Source organism: Ranitomeya imitator, chromosome 4 (genome assembly GCF_032444005.1).
Source record: "Ranitomeya imitator isolate aRanImi1 chromosome 4, aRanImi1.pri, whole genome shotgun sequence".
NCBI classification, from domain to species: Eukaryota; Metazoa; Chordata; class Amphibia; order Anura; family Dendrobatidae; genus Ranitomeya; species Ranitomeya imitator.
In genome coordinates, this window is record NC_091285.1 from 621,276,773 (window position 1) to 621,294,194 (window position 17,422).

Genomic DNA, 17,422 nt, shown 5'->3' on the forward strand with positions numbered 1-17,422 from the left:
TCTTTTGATCTTTGCAAATATTGTGTGGTTGAAAGCATAACCATATCTTAGAAAATATACTCTTTGTTATTTGGGTCATAAATGAAGATAAGATGAAAACAATTAAGATGCAATATTTTTCCGCCACACAATTGCGTGTTAACGCTTCTCTCAGTACATGGAAAGGATCGTTGTAAAGGGTAGAGGTTTGCAAGAACTAATTTACGAAGAAACAAGACAAGGAGAACGGTTTACACATGCACCATCAAACTTCCATGAGAAGCTGTCGGAAAGGGAAATCAACAAGCACCCCAGATGGGACTTGAACCCACAATCCCTGGCTTAGGAGGCCAGTGCCTTATCCATTAGGCCACTGGGGCTTGATGGAGTAGCTTAAAAATCTAGACTTTTTTTGGTTACCACAAGAGTGCAGCACTCAATTTTGATTGAGTTATCACGAACGATCTTGTAAGTTTGAACTCCAAATTGAAACAAACCGTCCGAATGCACATGCATCTTTATTTTACAAGAGAGCCAGGGCTAACTTTGTCGGGTCACTGTACGTTACTAATGCCGATGATGGAAAGTTTATTGGACTACCAGAAGCCTGAAAAACTAAATAGATAGCTTCCACATTTCCCTTTCAATTATGACACCAGATTACGGTGGGACTCAGTAGACTTGTCCAACCTGCGGCAATTTTTAAAAATACAAAAACTTAAACAACAAATATCTCGTTGAAATTTCTCTCTTAATCTTGGCGCTAGATCATGAACCGTTTCAACGACTTCAGTAGTAAAAAATACAAAACGAAGGCAAGAATAGAATGCTCCAGGTGAGGGTCGAACTCACAACCTCGGCATCACTCGACAGTTACTGCTTTATAAGTACCGCGCGCTGACCGATTGCGCCACTGGAGCCGACTGGGCACACCCCCTACGACATACATTCTATAAGAAAAAAAAAATGAAATGGGATAGTTCTTCAGAAAATTAATGATTGCTTACAACAGGTTTCTAAGATTTTATTATAATGTTTGACAATATATATTTTACCATATCACGATCTTTATTAAAAATGAAAATGAGAAATTTAGACACTGGACGCCGGGTCATTTTAGACTCAAACATCCTGTTTTTTTTTGGATCTGGAAATGCGCACGTACATTTGCTGCAATGAACAGACATTGACGATATAAAAAATTCTTCTGAATTCAGGGGCTGCAGGGTCATCTGTGACATCACCTTTTGTGATTCCTAGATCCTGTGTTAACAGCTGCGTACAGAGGTGTTGTCAGTCTTTGTAACCATACCTCTGATATTTAGGAGAACGGCAGGATGTTTGAGTCCAAAATGTTCCCAATGGCCAGGGTAAAAATTGAAAGATTACTCTCATTTTGTTTTGTAAGAAAGAACATGATATGAAAAAAAGAACATTGTCCAAAATGTTTCAAAAACCGTTTACATTTTTTCAATTATAATTTTTTTCTTTTGATCTTTGCAAATATTGTGTGGTTGAAAGCATAACCATATCTTAGAAAATATACTCTTTGTTATTTGGGTCATAAATGAAGATAAGATGAAAACAATTAAGATGCAATATTTTTCCGCCACACAATTGCGTGTTAACGCTTCTCTCAGTACATGGAAAGGATCGTTGTAAAGGGTAGAGGTTTGCAAGAACTAATTTACGAAGAAACAAGACAAGGAGAACGGTTTACACATGCACCATCAAACTTCCATGAGAAGCTGTCGGAAAGGGAAAGCAACAAGCACCCCAGATGGGACTTGAACCCACAATCCCTGGCTTAGGAGGCCAGTGCCTTATCCATTAGGCCACTGGGGCTTGATGGAGTAGCTTAAAAATCTAGACTTTTTTTGGTTACCACAAGAGTGCAGCACTCAATTTTGATTGAGTTATCACGAACGATCTTGTAAGTTTGAACTCCAAATTGAAACAAACCGTCCGAATGCACATGCATCTTTATTTTACAAGAGAGCCAGGGCTAACTTTGTCGGGTCACTGTACGTTACTAATGCCGATGATGGAAAGTTTATTGGACTACCAGAAGCCTGAAAAACTAAATAGATAGCTTCCACATTTCCCTTTCAATTATGACACCAGATTACGGTGGGACTCAGTAGACTTGTCCAACCTGCGGCAATTTTTAAAAATACAAAAACTTAAACAACAAATATCTCGTTGAAATTTCTCTCTTAATCTTGGCGCTAGATCATGAACCGTTTCAACGACTTCAGTAGTAAAAAATACAAAACGAAGGCAAGAATAGAATGCTCCAGGTGAGGGTCGAACTCACAACCTCGGCATCACTCGACAGTTACTGCTTTATAAGTACCGCGCGCTGACCGATTGCGCCACTGGAGCCGACTGGGCACACCCCCTACGACATACATTCTATAAGAAAAAAAAAATGAAATGGGATAGTTCTTCAGAAAATTAATGATTGCTTACAACAGGTTTCTAAGATTTTATTATAATGTTTGACAATATATATTTTACCATATCACGATCTTTATTAAAAATGAAAATGAGAAATTTAGACACTGGACGCCGGGTCATTTTAGACTCAAACATCCTGTTTTTTTTTGGATCTGGAAATGCGCACGTACATTTGCTGCAACGAACAGACATTGACGATATAAAAAATTCTTCTGAATTCAGGGGCTGCAGGGTCATCTGTGACATCACCTTTTGTGATTCCTAGATCCTGTGTTAACAGCTGCGTACAGAGGTGTTGTCAGTCTTTGTAACCATACCTCTGATATTTAGGAGAACGGCAGGATGTTTGAGTCCAAAATGTTCCCAATGGCCAGGGTAAAAATTGAAAGATTACTCTCATTTTGTTTTGTAAGAAAGAACATGATATGAAAAAAAGAACATTGTCCAAAATGTTTCAAAAACCGTTTACATTTTTTCAATTATAATTTTTTTCTTTTGATCTTTGCAAATATTGTGTGGTTGAAAGCATAACCACATCTTAGAAAATATACTCTTTGTTATTTGGGTCATAAATGAAGATAAGATGAAAACAATTAAGATGCAATATTTTTCCGCCACACAATTGCGTGTTAACGCTTCTCTCAGTACATGGAAAGGATCGTTGTAAAGGGTAGAGGTTTGCAAGAACTAATTTACGAAGAAACAAGACAAGGAGAACGGTTTACACATGCACCATCAAACTTCCATGAGAAGCTGTCGGAAAGGGAAATCAACAAGCACCCCAGATGGGACTTGAACCCACAATCCCTGGCTTAGGAGGCCAGTGCCTTATCCATTAGGCCACTGGGGCTTGATGGAGTAGCTTAAAAATCTAGACTTTTTTTGGTTACCACAAGAGTGCAGCACTCAATTTTGATTGAGTTATCACGAACGATCTTGTAAGTTTGAACTCCAAATTGAAACAAACCGTCCGAATGCACATGCATCTTTATTTTACAAGAGAGCCAGGGCTAACTTTGTCGGGTCACTGTACGTTACTAATGCCGATGATGGAAAGTTTATTGGACTACCAGAAGCCTGAAAAACTAAATAGATAGCTTCCACATTTCCCTTTCAATTATGACACCAGATTACGGTGGGACTCAGTAGACTTGTCCAACCTGCGGCAATTTTTAAAAATACAAAAACTTAAACAACAAATATCTCGTTGAAATTTCTCTCTTAATCTTGGCGCTAGATCATGAACCGTTTCAACGACTTCAGTAGTAAAAAATACAAAACGAAGGCAAGAATAGAATGCTCCAGGTGAGGGTCGAACTCACAACCTCGGCATCACTCGACAGTTACTGCTTTATAAGTACCGCGCGCTGACCGATTGCGCCACTGGAGCCGACTGGGCACACCCCCTACGACATACATTCTATAAGAAAAAAAAAATGAAATGGGATAGTTCTTCAGAAAATTAATGATTGCTTACAACAGGTTTCTAAGATTTTATTATAATGTTTGACAATATATATTTTACCATATCACGATCTTTATTAAAAATGAAAATGAGAAATTTAGACACTGGACGCCGGGTCATTTTAGACTCAAACATCCTGTTTTTTTTTGGATCTGGAAATGCGCACGTACATTTGCTGCAATGAACAGACATTGACGATATAAAAAATTCTTCTGAATTCAGGGGCTGCAGGGTCATCTGTGACATCACCTTTTGTGATTCCTAGATCCTGTGTTAACAGCTGCGTACAGAGGTGTTGTCAGTCTTTGTAACCATACCTCTGATATTTAGGAGAACGGCAGGATGTTTGAGTCCAAAATGTTCCCAATGGCCAGGGTAAAAATTGAAAGATTACTCTCATTTTGTTTTGTAAGAAAGAACATGATATGAAAAAAAGAACATTGTCAAAAATGTTTCAAAAACCGTTTACATTTTTTCAATTATAATTTTTTTCTTTTGATCTTTGCAAATATTGTGTGGTTGAAAGCATAACCATATCTTAGAAAATATACTCTTTGTTATTTGGGTCATAAATGAAGATAAGATGAAAACAATTAAGATGCAATATTTTTCCGCCACACAATTGCGTGTTAACGCTTCTCTCAGTACATGGAAAGGATAGTTGTAAAGGGTAGAGGTTTGCAAGAACTAATTTACGAAGAAACAAGACAAGGAGAACGGTTTACACATGCACCATCAAACTTCCATGAGAAGCTGTCGGAAAGGGAAATCAACAAGCACCCCAGATGGGACTTGAACCCACAATCCCTGGCTTAGGAGGCCAGTGCCTTATCCATTAGGCCACTGGGGCTTGATGGAGTAGCTTAAAAATCTAGACTTTTTTTGGTTACCACAAGAGTGCAGCACTCAATTTTGATTGAGTTATCACGAACGATCTTGTAAGTTTGAACTCCAAATTGAAACAAACCGTCCGAATGCACATGCATCTTTATTTTACAAGAGAGCCAGGGCTAACTTTGTCGGGTCACTGTACGTTACTAATGCCGATGATGGAAAGTTTATTGGACTACCAGAAGCCTGAAAAACTAAATAGATAGCTTCCACATTTCCCTTTCAATTATGACACCAGATTACGGTGGGACTCAGTAGACTTGTCCAACCTGCGGCAATTTTTAAAAATACAAAAACTTAAACAACAAATATCTCGTTGAAATTTCTCTCTTAATCTTGGCGCTAGATCATGAACCGTTTCAACGACTTCAGTAGTAAAAAATACAAAACGAAGGCAAGAATAGAATGCTCCAGGTGAGGGTCGAACTCACAACCTCGGCATCACTCGACAGTTACTGCTTTATAAGTACCGCGCGCTGACCGATTGCGCCACTGGAGCCGACTGGGCACACCCCCTACGACATACATTCTATAAGAAAAAAAAAATGAAATGGGATAGTTCTTCAGAAAATTAATGATTGCTTACAACAGGTTTCTAAGATTTTATTATAATGTTTGACAATATATATTTTACCATATCACGATCTTTATTAAAAATGAAAATGAGAAATTTAGACACTGGACGCCGGGTCATTTTAGACTCAAACATCCTGTTTTTTTTTGGATCTGGAAATGCGCACGTACATTTGCTGCAATGAACAGACATTGACGATATAAAAAATTCTTCTGAATTCAGGGGCTGCAGGGTCATCTGTGACATCACCTTTTGTGATTCCTAGATCCTGTGTTAACAGCTGCGTACAGAGGTGTTGTCAGTCTTTGTAACCATACCTCTGATATTTAGGAGAACGGCAGGATGTTTGAGTCCAAAATGTTCCCAATGGCCAGGGTAAAAATTGAAAGATTACTCTCATTTTGTTTTGTAAGAAAGAACATGATATGAAAAAAAGAACATTGTCCAAAATGTTTCAAAAACCGTTTACATTTTTTCAATTATAATTTTTTTCTTTTGATCTTTGCAAATATTGTGTGGTTGAAAGCATAACCACATCTTAGAAAATATACTCTTTGTTATTTGGGTCATAAATGAAGATAAGATGAAAACAATTAAGATGCAATATTTTTCCGCCACACAATTGCGTGTTAACGCTTCTCTCAGTACATGGAAAGGATCGTTGTAAAGGGTAGAGGTTTGCAAGAACTAATTTACGAAGAAACAAGACAAGGAGAACGGTTTACACATGCACCATCAAACTTCCATGAGAAGCTGTCGGAAAGGGAAATCAACAAGCACCCCAGATGGGACTTGAACCCACAATCCCTGGCTTAGGAGGCCAGTGCCTTATCCATTAGGCCACTGGGGCTTGATGGAGTAGCTTAAAAATCTAGACTTTTTTTGGTTACCACAAGAGTGCAGCACTCAATTTTGATTGAGTTATCACGAACGATCTTGTAAGTTTGAACTCCAAATTGAAACAAACCGTCCGAATGCACATGCATCTTTATTTTACAAGAGAGCCAGGGCTAACTTTGTCGGGTCACTGTACGTTACTAATGCCGATGATGGAAAGTTTATTGGACTACCAGAAGCCTGAAAAACTAAATAGATAGCTTCCACATTTCCCTTTCAATTATGACACCAGATTACGGTGGGACTCAGTAGACTTGTCCAACCTGCGGCAATTTTTAAAAATACAAAAACTTAAACAACAAATATCTCGTTGAAATTTCTCTCTTAATCTTGGCGCTAGATCATGAACCGTTTCAACGACTTCAGTAGTAAAAAATACAAAACGAAGGCAAGAATAGAATGCTCCAGGTGAGGGTCGAACTCACAACCTCGGCATCACTCGACAGTTACTGCTTTATAAGTACCGCGCGCTGACCGATTGCGCCACTGGAGCCGACTGGGCACACCCCCTACGACATACATTCTATAAGAAAAAAAAAATGAAATGGGATAGTTCTTCAGAAAATTAATGATTGCTTACAACAGGTTTCTAAGATTTTATTATAATGTTTGACAATATATATTTTACCATATCACGATCTTTATTAAAAATGAAAATGAGAAATTTAGACACTGGACGCCGGGTCATTTTAGACTCAAACATCCTGTTTTTTTTTGGATCTGGAAATGCGCACGTACATTTGCTGCAATGAACAGACATTGACGATATAAAAAATTCTTCTGAATTCAGGGGCTGCAGGGTCATCTGTGACATCACCTTTTGTGATTCCTAGATCCTGTGTTAACAGCTGCGTACAGAGGTGTTGTCAGTCTTTGTAACCATACCTCTGATATTTAGGAGAACGGCAGGATGTTTGAGTCCAAAATGTTCCCAATGGCCAGGGTAAAAATTGAAAGATTACTCTCATTTTGTTTTGTAAGAAAGAACATGATATGAAAAAAAGAACATTGTCCAAAATGTTTCAAAAACCGTTTACATTTTTTCAATTATAATTTTTTTCTTTTGATCTTTGCAAATATTGTGTGGTTGAAAGCATAACCACATCTTAGAAAATATACTCTTTGTTATTTGGGTCATAAATGAAGATAAGATGAAAACAATTAAGATGCAATATTTTTCCGCCACACAATTGCGTGTTAACGCTTCTCTCAGTACATGGAAAGGATCGTTGTAAAGGGTAGAGGTTTGCAAGAACTAATTTACGAAGAAACAAGACAAGGAGAACGGTTTACACATGCACCATCAAACTTCCATGAGAAGCTGTCGGAAAGGGAAATCAACAAGCACCCCAGATGGGACTTGAACCCACAATCCCTGGCTTGGGAGGCCAGTGCCTTATCCATTAGGCCACTGGGGCTTGATGGAGTAGCTTAAAAATCTAGACTTTTTTTGGTTACCACAAGAGTGCAGCACTCAATTTTGATTGAGTTATCACGAACGATCTTGTAAGTTTGAACTCCAAATTGAAACAAACCGTCCGAATGCACATGCATCTTTATTTTACAAGAGAGCCAGGGCTAACTTTGTCGGGTCACTGTACGTTACTAATGCCGATGATGGAAAGTTTATTGGACTACCAGAAGCCTGAAAAACTAAATAGATAGCTTCCACATTTCCCTTTCAATTATGACACCAGATTACGGTGGGACTCAGTAGACTTGTCCAACCTGCGGCAATTTTTAAAAATACAAAAACTTAAACAACAAATATCTCGTTGAAATTTCTCTCTTAATCTTGGCGCTAGATCATGAACCGTTTCAACGACTTCAGTAGTAAAAAATACAAAACGAAGGCAAGAATAGAATGCTCCAGGTGAGGGTCGAACTCACAACCTCGGCATCACTCGACAGTTACTGCTTTATAAGTACCGCGCGCTGACCGATTGCGCCACTGGAGCCGACTGGGCACACCCCCTACGACATACATTCTATAAGAAAAAAAAAATGAAATGGGATAGTTCTTCAGAAAATTAATGATTGCTTACAACAGGTTTCTAAGATTTTATTATAATGTTTGACAATATATATTTTACCATATCACGATCTTTATTAAAAATGAAAATGAGAAATTTAGACACTGGACGCCGGGTCATTTTAGACTCAAACATCCTGTTTTTTTTTGGATCTGGAAATGCGCACGTACATTTGCTGCAATGAACAGACATTGACGATATAAAAAATTCTTCTGAATTCAGGGGCTGCAGGGTCATCTGTGACATCACCTTTTGTGATTCCTAGATCCTGTGTTAACAGCTGCGTACAGAGGTGTTGTCAGTCTTTGTAACCATACCTCTGATATTTAGGAGAACGGCAGGATGTTTGAGTCCAAAATGTTCCCAATGGCCAGGGTAAAAATTGAAAGATTACTCTCATTTTGTTTTGTAAGAAAGAACATGATATGAAAAAAAGAACATTGTCCAAAATGTTTCAAAAACCGTTTACATTTTTTCAATTATAATTTTTTTCTTTTGATCTTTGCAAATATTGTGTGGTTGAAAGCATAACCACATCTTAGAAAATATACTCTTTGTTATTTGGGTCATAAATGAAGATAAGATGAAAACAATTAAGATGCAATATTTTTCCGCCACACAATTGCGTGTTAACGCTTCTCTCAGTACATGGAAAGGATCGTTGTAAAGGGTAGAGGTTTGCAAGAACTAATTTACGAAGAAACAAGACAAGGAGAACGGTTTACACATGCACCATCAAACTTCCATGAGAAGCTGTCGGAAAGGGAAATCAACAAGCACCCCAGATGGGACTTGAACCCACAATCCCTGGCTTAGGAGGCCAGTGCCTTATCCATTAGGCCACTGGGGCTTGATGGAGTAGCTTAAAAATCTAGACTTTTTTTGGTTACCACAAGAGTGCAGCACTCAATTTTGATTGAGTTATCACGAACGATCTTGTAAGTTTGAACTCCAAATTGAAACAAACCGTCCGAATGCACATGCATCTTTATTTTACAAGAGAGCCAGGGCTAACTTTGTCGGGTCACTGTACGTTACTAATGCCGATGATGGAAAGTTTATTGGACTACCAGAAGCCTGAAAAACTAAATAGATAGCTTCCACATTTCCCTTTCAATTATGACACCAGATTACGGTGGGACTCAGTAGACTTGTCCAACCTGCGGCAATTTTTAAAAATACAAAAACTTAAACAACAAATATCTCGTTGAAATTTCTCTCTTAATCTTGGCGCTAGATCATGAACCGTTTCAACGACTTCAGTAGTAAAAAATACAAAACGAAGGCAAGAATAGAATGCTCCAGGTGAGGGTCGAACTCACAACCTCGGCATCACTCGACAGTTACTGCTTTATAAGTACCGCGCGCTGACCGATTGCGCCACTGGAGCCGACTGGGCACACCCCCTACGACATACATTCTATAAGAAAAAAAAAATGAAATGGGATAGTTCTTCAGAAAATTAATGATCGCTTACAACAGGTTTCTAAGATTTTATTATAATGTTTGACAATATATATTTTACCATATCACGATCTTTATTAAAAATGAAAATGAGAAATTTAGACACTGGACGCCGGGTCATTTTAGACTCAAACATCCTGTTTTTTTTTGGATCTGGAAATGCGCACGTACATTTGCTGCAATGAACAGACATTGACGATATAAAAAATTCTTCTGAATTCAGGGGCTGCAGGGTCATCTGTGACATCACCTTTTGTGATTCCTAGATCCTGTGTTAACAGCTGCGTACAGAGGTGTTGTCAGTCTTTGTAACCATACCTCTGATATTTAGTAGAACGGCAGGATGTTTGAGTCCAAAATGTTCCCAATGGCCAGGGTAAAAATTGAAAGATTACTCTCATTTTGTTTTGTAAGAAAGAACATGATATGAAAAAAAGAACATTGTCCAAAATGTTTCAAAAACCGTTTACATTTTTTCAATTATAATTTTTTTCTTTTGATCTTTGCAAATATTGTGTGGTTGAAAGCATAACCATATCTTAGAAAATATACTCTTTGTTATTTGGGTCATAAATGAAGATAAGATGAAAACAATTAAGATGCAATATTTTTCCGCCACACAATTGCGTGTTAACGCTTCTCTCAGTACATGGAAAGGATCGTTGTAAAGGGTAGAGGTTTGCAAGAACTAATTTACGAAGAAACAAGACAAGGAGAACGGTTTACACATGCACCATCAAACTTCCATGAGAAGCTGTCGGAAAGGGAAAGCAACAAGCACCCCAGATGGGACTTGAACCCACAATCCCTGGCTTAGGAGGCCAGTGCCTTATCCATTAGGCCACTGGGGCTTGATGGAGTAGCTTAAAAATCTAGACTTTTTTTGGTTACCACAAGAGTGCAGCACTCAATTTTGATTGAGTTATCACGAACGATCTTGTAAGTTTGAACTCCAAATTGAAACAAACCGTCCGAATGCACATGCATCTTTATTTTACAAGAGAGCCAGGGCTAACTTTGTCGGGTCACTGTACGTTACTAATGCCGATGATGGAAAGTTTATTGGACTACCAGAAGCCTGAAAAACTAAATAGATAGCTTCCACATTTCCCTTTCAATTATGACACCAGATTACGGTGGGACTCAGTAGACTTGTCCAACCTGCGGCAATTTTTAAAAATACAAAAACTTAAACAACAAATATCTCGTTGAAATTTCTCTCTTAATCTTGGCGCTAGATCATGAACCGTTTCAACGACTTCAGTAGTAAAAAATACAAAACGAAGGCAAGAATAGAATGCTCCAGGTGAGGGTCGAACTCACAACCTCGGCATCACTCGACAGTTACTGCTTTATAAGTACCGCGCGCTGACCGATTGCGCCACTGGAGCCGACTGGGCACACCCCCTACGACATACATTCTATAAGAAAAAAAAAATGAAATGGGATAGTTCTTCAGAAAATTAATGATTGCTTACAACAGGTTTCTAAGATTTTATTATAATGTTTGACAATATATATTTTACCATATCACGATCTTTATTAAAAATGAAAATGAGAAATTTAGACACTGGACGCCGGGTCATTTTAGACTCAAACATCCTGTTTTTTTTTGGATCTGGAAATGCGCACGTACATTTGCTGCAATGAACAGACATTGACGATATAAAAAATTCTTCTGAATTCAGGGGCTGCAGGGTCATCTGTGACATCACCTTTTGTGATTCCTAGATCCTGTGTTAACAGCTGCGTACAGAGGTGTTGTCAGTCTTTGTAACCATACCTCTGATATTTAGGAGAACGGCAGGATGTTTGAGTCCAAAATGTTCCCAATGGCCAGGGTAAAAATTGAAAGATTACTCTCATTTTGTTTTGTAAGAAAGAACATGATATGAAAAAAAGAACATTGTCCAAAATGTTTCAAAAACCGTTTACATTTTTTCAATTATAATTTTTTTCTTTTGATCTTTGCAAATATTGTGTGGTTGAAAGCATAACCATATCTTAGAAAATATACTCTTTGTTATTTGGGTCATAAATGAAGATAAGATGAAAACAATTAAGATGCAATATTTTTCCGCCACACAATTGCGTGTTAACGCTTCTCTCAGTACATGGAAAGGATCGTTGTAAAGGGTAGAGGTTTGCAAGAACTAATTTACGAAGAAACAAGACAAGGAGAACGGTTTACACATGCACCATCAAACTTCCATGAGAAGCTGTCGGAAAGGGAAATCAACAAGCACCCCAGATGGGACTTGAACCCACAATCCCTGGCTTAGGAGGCCAGTGCCTTATCCATTAGGCCACTGGGGCTTGATGGAGTAGCTTAAAAATCTAGACTTTTTTTGGTTACCACAAGAGTGCAGCACTCAATTTTGATTGAGTTATCACGAACGATCTTGTAAGTTTGAACTCCAAATTGAAACAAACCGTCTGAATGCACATGCATCTTTATTTTACAAGAGAGCCAGGGCTAACTTTGTCGGGTCACTGTACGTTACTAATGCCGATGATGGAAAGTTTATTGGACTACCAGAAGCCTGAAAAACTAAATAGATAGCTTCCACATTTCCCTTTCAATTATGACACCAGATTACGGTGGGACTCAGTAGACTTGTCCAACCTGCGGCAATTTTTAAAAATACAAAAACTTAAACAACAAATATCTCGTTGAAATTTCTCTCTTAATCTTGGCGCTAGATCATGAACCGTTTCAACGACTTCAGTAGTAAAAAATACAAAACGAAGGCAAGAATAGAATGCTCCAGGTGAGGGTCGAACTCACAACCTCGGCATCACTCGACAGTTACTGCTTTATAAGTACCGCGCGCTGACCGATTGCGCCACTGGAGCCGACTGGGCACACCCCCTACGACATACATTCTATAAGAAAAAAAAAATGAAATGGGATAGTTCTTCAGAAAATTAATGATTGCTTACAACAGGTTTCTAAGATTTTATTATAATGTTTGACAATATATATTTTACCATATCACGATCTTTATTAAAAATGAAAATGAGAAATTTAGACACTGGACGCCGGGTCATTTTAGACTCAAACATCCTGTTTTTTTTTGGATCTGGAAATGCGCACGTACATTTGCTGCAATGAACAGACATTGACGATATAAAAAATTCTTCTGAATTCAGGGGCTGCAGGGTCATCTGTGACATCACCTTTTGTGATTCCTAGATCCTGTGTTAACAGCTGCGTACAGAGGTGTTGTCAGTCTTTGTAACCATACCTCTGATATTTAGTAGAACGGCAGGATGTTTGAGTCCAAAATGTTCCCAATGGCCAGGGTAAAAATTGAAAGATTACTCTCATTTTGTTTTGTAAGAAAGAACATGATATGAAAAAAAGAACATTGTCCAAAATGTTTCAAAAACCGTTTACATTTTTTCAATTATAATTTTTTTCTTTTGATCTTTGCAAATATTGTGTGGTTGAAAGCATAACCATATCTTAGAACAGGGGTCCCCAACTCCAGTCCTCAAGGCCCACCAACAGGTCATGTTTTCAGGATTTCCTTTGCATTGCACAGGTGATGCAATTATTACCTGGGCAAGACTAAGGAAATCCTGAAAACATGACATGTTGGTGGGCCTTGAGGACTGGAGTTGGGGACCCCTGTCTTAGAAAATATACTCTTTGTTATTTGGGTCATAAATGAAGATAAGATGAAAACAATTAAGATGCAATATTTTTCCGCCACACAATTGCGTGTTAACGCTTCTCTCAGTACATGGAAAGGATCGTTGTAAAGGGTAGAGGTTTGCAAGAACTAATTTACGAAGAAACAAGACAAGTAGAACGGTTTACACATGCACCATCAAACTTCCATGAGAAGCTGTCGGAAAGGGAAATCAACAAGCACCCCAGATGGGACTTGAACCCACAATCCCTGGCTTAGGAGGCCAGTGCCTTATCCATTAGGCCACTGGGGCTTGATGGAGTAGCTTAAAAATCTAGACTTTTTTTGGTTACCACAAGAGTGCAGCACTCAATTTTGATTGAGTTATCACGAACGATCTTGTAAGTTTGAACTCCAAATTGAAACAAACCGTCCGAATGCACATGCATCTTTATTTTACAAGAGAGCCAGGGCTAACTTTGTCGGGTCACTGTACGTTACTAATGCCGATGATGGAAAGTTTATTGGACTACCAGAAGCCTGAAAAACTAAATAGATAGCTTCCACATTTCCCTTTCAATTATGACACCAGATTACGGTGGGACTCAGTAGACTTGTCCAACCTGCGGCAATTTTTAAAAATACAAAAACTTAAACAACAAATATCTCGTTGAAATTTCTCTCTTAATCTTGGCACTAGATCATGAACCGTTTCAACGACTTCAGTAGTAAAAAATACAAAACGAAGGCAAGAATAGAATGCTCCAGGTGAGGGTCGAACTCACAACCTCGGCATCACTCGACAGTTACTGCTTTATAAGTACCGTGCGCTGACCGATTGCGCCACTGGAGCCGACTGGGCACACCCCCTACGACATACATTCTATAAGAAAAAAAAAATGAAATGGGATAGTTCTTCAGAAAATTAATGATTGCTTACAACAGGTTTCTAAGATTTTATTATAATGTTTGACAATATATATTTTACCATATCACGATCTTTATTAAAAATGAAAATGAGAAATTTAGACACTGGACGCCGGGTCATTTTAGACTCAAACATCCTGTTTTTTTTTGGATCTGGAAATGCGCACGTACATTTGCTGCAATGAACAGACATTGACGATATAAAAAATTCTTCTGAATTCAGGGGCTGCAGGGTCATCTGTGACATCACCTTTTGTGATTCCTAGATCCTGTGTTAACAGCTGCGTACAGAGGTGTTGTCAGTCTTTGTAACCATACCTCTGATATTTAGTAGAACGGCAGGATGTTTGAGTCCAAAATGTTCCCAATGGCCAGGGTAAAAATTGAAAGATTACTCTCATTTTGTTTTGTAAGAAAGAACATGATATGAAAAAAAGAACATTGTCCAAAATGTTTCAAAAACCGTTTACATTTTTTCAATTATAATTTTTTTCTTTTGATCTTTGCAAATATTGTGTGGTTGAAAGCATAACCATATCTTAGAAAATATACTCTTTGTTATTTGGGTCATAAATGAAGATAAGATGAAAACAATTAAGATGCAATATTTTTCCGCCACACAATTGCGTGTTAACGCTTCTCTCAGTACATGGAAAGGATCGTTGTAAAGGGTAGAGGTTTGCAAGAACTAATTTACGAAGAAACAAGACAAGGAGAACGGTTTACACATGCACCATCAAACTTCCATGAGAAGCTGTCGGAAAGGGAAATCAACAAGCACCCCAGATGGGACTTGAACCCACGATCCCTGGCTTAGGAGGCCAGTGCCTTATCCATTAGGCCACTGGGGCTTGATGGAGTAGCTTAAAAATCTAGACTTTTTTTGGTTACCACAAGAGTGCAGCACTCAATTTTGATTGAGTTATCACGAACGATCTTGTAAGTTTGAACTCCAAATTGAAACAAACCGTCCGAATGCACATGCATCTTTATTTTACAAGAGAGCCAGGGCTAACTTTGTCGGGTCACTGTACGTTACTAATGCCGATGATGGAAAGTTTATTGGACTACCAGAAGCCTGAAAAACTAAATAGATAGCTTCCACATTTCCCTTTCAATTATGACACCAGATTACGGTGGGACTCAGTAGACTTGTCCAACCTGCGGCAATTTTTAAAAATACAAAAACTTAAACAACAAATATCTCGTTGAAATTTCTCTCTTAATCTTGGCACTAGATCATGAACCGTTTCAACGACTTCAGTAGTAAAAAATACAAAACGAAGGCAAGAATAGAATGCTCCAGGTGAGGGTCGAACTCACAACCTCGGCATCACTCGACAGTTACTGCTTTATAAGTACCGCGCGCTGACCGATTGCGCCACTGGAGCCGACTGGGCACACCCCCTACGACATACATTCTATAAGAAAAAAAAAATGAAATGGGATAGTTCTTCAGAAAATTAATGATTGCTTACAACAGGTTTCTAAGATTTTATTATAATGTTTGACAATATATATTTTACCATATCACGATCTTTATTAAAAATGAAAATGAGAAATTTAGACACTGGACGCCGGGTCATTTTAGACTCAAACATCCTGTTTTTTTTTGGATCTGGAAATGCGCACGTACATTTGCTGCAATGAACAGACATTGACGATATAAAAAATTCTTCTGAATTCAGGGGCTGCAGGGTCATCTGTGACATCACCTTTTGTGATTCCTAGATCCTGTGTTAACAGCTGCGTACAGAGGTGTTGTCAGTCTTTGTAACCATACCTCTGATATTTAGTAGAACGGCAGGATGTTTGAGTCCAAAATGTTCCCAATGGCCAGGGTAAAAATTGAAAGATTACTCTCATTTTGTTTTGTAAGAAAGAACATGATATGAAAAAAAGAACATTGTCCAAAATGTTTCAAAAACCGTTTACATTTTTTCAATTATAATTTTTTTCTTTTGATCTTTGCAAATATTGTGTGGTTGAAAGCATAACCATATCTTAGAAAATATACTCTTTGTTATTTGGGTCATAAATGAAGATAAGATGAAAACAATTAAGATGCAATATTTTTCCGCCACACAATTGCGTGTTAACGCTTCTCTCAGTACATGGAAAGGATCGTTGTAAAGGGTAGAGGTTTGCAAGAACTAATTTACGAAGAAACAAGACAAGGAGAACGGTTTACACATGCACCATCAAACTTCCATGAGAAGCTGTCGGAAAGGGAAATCAACAAGCACCCCAGATGGGACTTGAACCCACAATCCCTGGCTTAGGAGGCCAGTGCCTTATCCATTAGGCCACTGGGGCTTGATGGAGTAGCTTAAAAATCTAGACTTTTTTTGGTTACCACAAGAGTGCAGCACTCAATTTTGATTGAGTTATCACGAACGATCTTGTAAGTTTGAACTCCAAATTGAAACAAACCGTCCGAATGCACATGCATCTTTATTTTACAAGAGAGCCAGGGCTAACTTTGTCGGGTCACTGTACGTTACTAATGCCGATGATGGAAAGTTTATTGGACTACCAGAAGCCTGAAAAACTAAATAGATAGCTTCCACATTTCCCTTTCAATTATGACACCAGATTACGGTGGGACTCAGTAGACTTGTCCAACCTGCGGCAATTTTTAAAAATACAAAAACTTAAACAACAAATATCTCGTTGAAATTTCTCTCTTAATCTTGGCACTAGATCATGAACCGTTTCAACGACTTCAGTAGTAAAAAATACAAAACGAAGGCAAGAATAGAATGCTCCAGGTGAGGGTCGAACTCACAACCTCGGCATCACTCGACAGTTACTGCTTTATAAGTACCGCGCGCTGACCGATTGCGCCACTGGAGCCGACTGGGCACACCCCCTACGACATACATTCTATAAGAAAAAAAAAATGAAATGGGATAGTTCTTCAGAAAATTAATGATTGCTTACAACAGGTTTCTAAGATTTTATTATAATGTTTGACAATATATATTTTACCATATCACGATCTTTATTAAAAATGAAAATGAGAAATTTAGACACTGGACGCCGGGTCATTTTAGACTCAAACATCCTGTTTTTTTTTGGATCTGGAAATGCG

At 38.2% G+C, this 17,422-nt stretch overlaps 23 non-coding genes across 23 annotated transcripts; all 23 read right to left on the reverse strand.

Annotated features, from left to right (window-relative positions):
• Positions 1–286: 286 nt before the first annotated feature.
• Positions 287–359, reverse strand: TRNAR-CCU (transfer RNA arginine (anticodon CCU)). Its single transcript has one exon. It is a non-coding gene; the product is annotated as a tRNA-Arg (tRNA).
• Positions 360–806: 447 nt separating this feature from the next.
• TRNAI-UAU (transfer RNA isoleucine (anticodon UAU)) lies at positions 807–899 on the reverse strand. The gene is given in 2 exon segments: positions 807–842; positions 862–899. It is a non-coding gene; the product is annotated as a tRNA-Ile (tRNA).
• Positions 900–1,751: 852 nt separating this feature from the next.
• TRNAR-CCU (transfer RNA arginine (anticodon CCU)) lies at positions 1,752–1,824 on the reverse strand. The gene has a single exon. It is a non-coding gene; the product is annotated as a tRNA-Arg (tRNA).
• Positions 1,825–2,271: 447 nt separating this feature from the next.
• On the reverse strand, positions 2,272–2,364 carry TRNAI-UAU (transfer RNA isoleucine (anticodon UAU)). Its single transcript is given in 2 exon segments — positions 2,272–2,307; positions 2,327–2,364. It is a non-coding gene; the product is annotated as a tRNA-Ile (tRNA).
• An 852-nt stretch (positions 2,365–3,216) lies between these two features.
• On the reverse strand, positions 3,217–3,289 carry TRNAR-CCU (transfer RNA arginine (anticodon CCU)). The gene has a single exon. It is a non-coding gene; the product is annotated as a tRNA-Arg (tRNA).
• A 447-nt stretch (positions 3,290–3,736) lies between these two features.
• Positions 3,737–3,829, reverse strand: TRNAI-UAU (transfer RNA isoleucine (anticodon UAU)). The gene is given in 2 exon segments: positions 3,737–3,772; positions 3,792–3,829. It is a non-coding gene; the product is annotated as a tRNA-Ile (tRNA).
• An 852-nt stretch (positions 3,830–4,681) lies between these two features.
• On the reverse strand, positions 4,682–4,754 carry TRNAR-CCU (transfer RNA arginine (anticodon CCU)). Its single transcript has one exon. It is a non-coding gene; the product is annotated as a tRNA-Arg (tRNA).
• Positions 4,755–5,201: 447 nt separating this feature from the next.
• On the reverse strand, positions 5,202–5,294 carry TRNAI-UAU (transfer RNA isoleucine (anticodon UAU)). Its single transcript is given in 2 exon segments — positions 5,202–5,237; positions 5,257–5,294. It is a non-coding gene; the product is annotated as a tRNA-Ile (tRNA).
• Positions 5,295–6,146: 852 nt separating this feature from the next.
• On the reverse strand, positions 6,147–6,219 carry TRNAR-CCU (transfer RNA arginine (anticodon CCU)). Its single transcript has one exon. It is a non-coding gene; the product is annotated as a tRNA-Arg (tRNA).
• Positions 6,220–6,666: 447 nt separating this feature from the next.
• On the reverse strand, positions 6,667–6,759 carry TRNAI-UAU (transfer RNA isoleucine (anticodon UAU)). Its single transcript is given in 2 exon segments — positions 6,667–6,702; positions 6,722–6,759. It is a non-coding gene; the product is annotated as a tRNA-Ile (tRNA).
• An 852-nt stretch (positions 6,760–7,611) lies between these two features.
• Positions 7,612–7,684, reverse strand: TRNAG-CCC (transfer RNA glycine (anticodon CCC)). The gene has a single exon. It is a non-coding gene; the product is annotated as a tRNA-Gly (tRNA).
• A 447-nt stretch (positions 7,685–8,131) lies between these two features.
• TRNAI-UAU (transfer RNA isoleucine (anticodon UAU)) lies at positions 8,132–8,224 on the reverse strand. Its single transcript is given in 2 exon segments — positions 8,132–8,167; positions 8,187–8,224. It is a non-coding gene; the product is annotated as a tRNA-Ile (tRNA).
• An 852-nt stretch (positions 8,225–9,076) lies between these two features.
• Positions 9,077–9,149, reverse strand: TRNAR-CCU (transfer RNA arginine (anticodon CCU)). Its single transcript has one exon. It is a non-coding gene; the product is annotated as a tRNA-Arg (tRNA).
• Positions 9,150–9,596: 447 nt separating this feature from the next.
• On the reverse strand, positions 9,597–9,689 carry TRNAI-UAU (transfer RNA isoleucine (anticodon UAU)). The gene is given in 2 exon segments: positions 9,597–9,632; positions 9,652–9,689. It is a non-coding gene; the product is annotated as a tRNA-Ile (tRNA).
• Positions 9,690–10,541: 852 nt separating this feature from the next.
• TRNAR-CCU (transfer RNA arginine (anticodon CCU)) lies at positions 10,542–10,614 on the reverse strand. The gene has a single exon. It is a non-coding gene; the product is annotated as a tRNA-Arg (tRNA).
• A 447-nt stretch (positions 10,615–11,061) lies between these two features.
• On the reverse strand, positions 11,062–11,154 carry TRNAI-UAU (transfer RNA isoleucine (anticodon UAU)). Its single transcript is given in 2 exon segments — positions 11,062–11,097; positions 11,117–11,154. It is a non-coding gene; the product is annotated as a tRNA-Ile (tRNA).
• Positions 11,155–12,006: 852 nt separating this feature from the next.
• TRNAR-CCU (transfer RNA arginine (anticodon CCU)) lies at positions 12,007–12,079 on the reverse strand. The gene has a single exon. It is a non-coding gene; the product is annotated as a tRNA-Arg (tRNA).
• Positions 12,080–12,526: 447 nt separating this feature from the next.
• Positions 12,527–12,619, reverse strand: TRNAI-UAU (transfer RNA isoleucine (anticodon UAU)). Its single transcript is given in 2 exon segments — positions 12,527–12,562; positions 12,582–12,619. It is a non-coding gene; the product is annotated as a tRNA-Ile (tRNA).
• A 1,022-nt stretch (positions 12,620–13,641) lies between these two features.
• On the reverse strand, positions 13,642–13,714 carry TRNAR-CCU (transfer RNA arginine (anticodon CCU)). Its single transcript has one exon. It is a non-coding gene; the product is annotated as a tRNA-Arg (tRNA).
• A 1,392-nt stretch (positions 13,715–15,106) lies between these two features.
• On the reverse strand, positions 15,107–15,179 carry TRNAR-CCU (transfer RNA arginine (anticodon CCU)). The gene has a single exon. It is a non-coding gene; the product is annotated as a tRNA-Arg (tRNA).
• A 447-nt stretch (positions 15,180–15,626) lies between these two features.
• Positions 15,627–15,719, reverse strand: TRNAI-UAU (transfer RNA isoleucine (anticodon UAU)). Its single transcript is given in 2 exon segments — positions 15,627–15,662; positions 15,682–15,719. It is a non-coding gene; the product is annotated as a tRNA-Ile (tRNA).
• An 852-nt stretch (positions 15,720–16,571) lies between these two features.
• On the reverse strand, positions 16,572–16,644 carry TRNAR-CCU (transfer RNA arginine (anticodon CCU)). Its single transcript has one exon. It is a non-coding gene; the product is annotated as a tRNA-Arg (tRNA).
• A 447-nt stretch (positions 16,645–17,091) lies between these two features.
• TRNAI-UAU (transfer RNA isoleucine (anticodon UAU)) lies at positions 17,092–17,184 on the reverse strand. Its single transcript is given in 2 exon segments — positions 17,092–17,127; positions 17,147–17,184. It is a non-coding gene; the product is annotated as a tRNA-Ile (tRNA).
• Between the last annotated feature and the right edge of the window lie 238 nt (positions 17,185–17,422).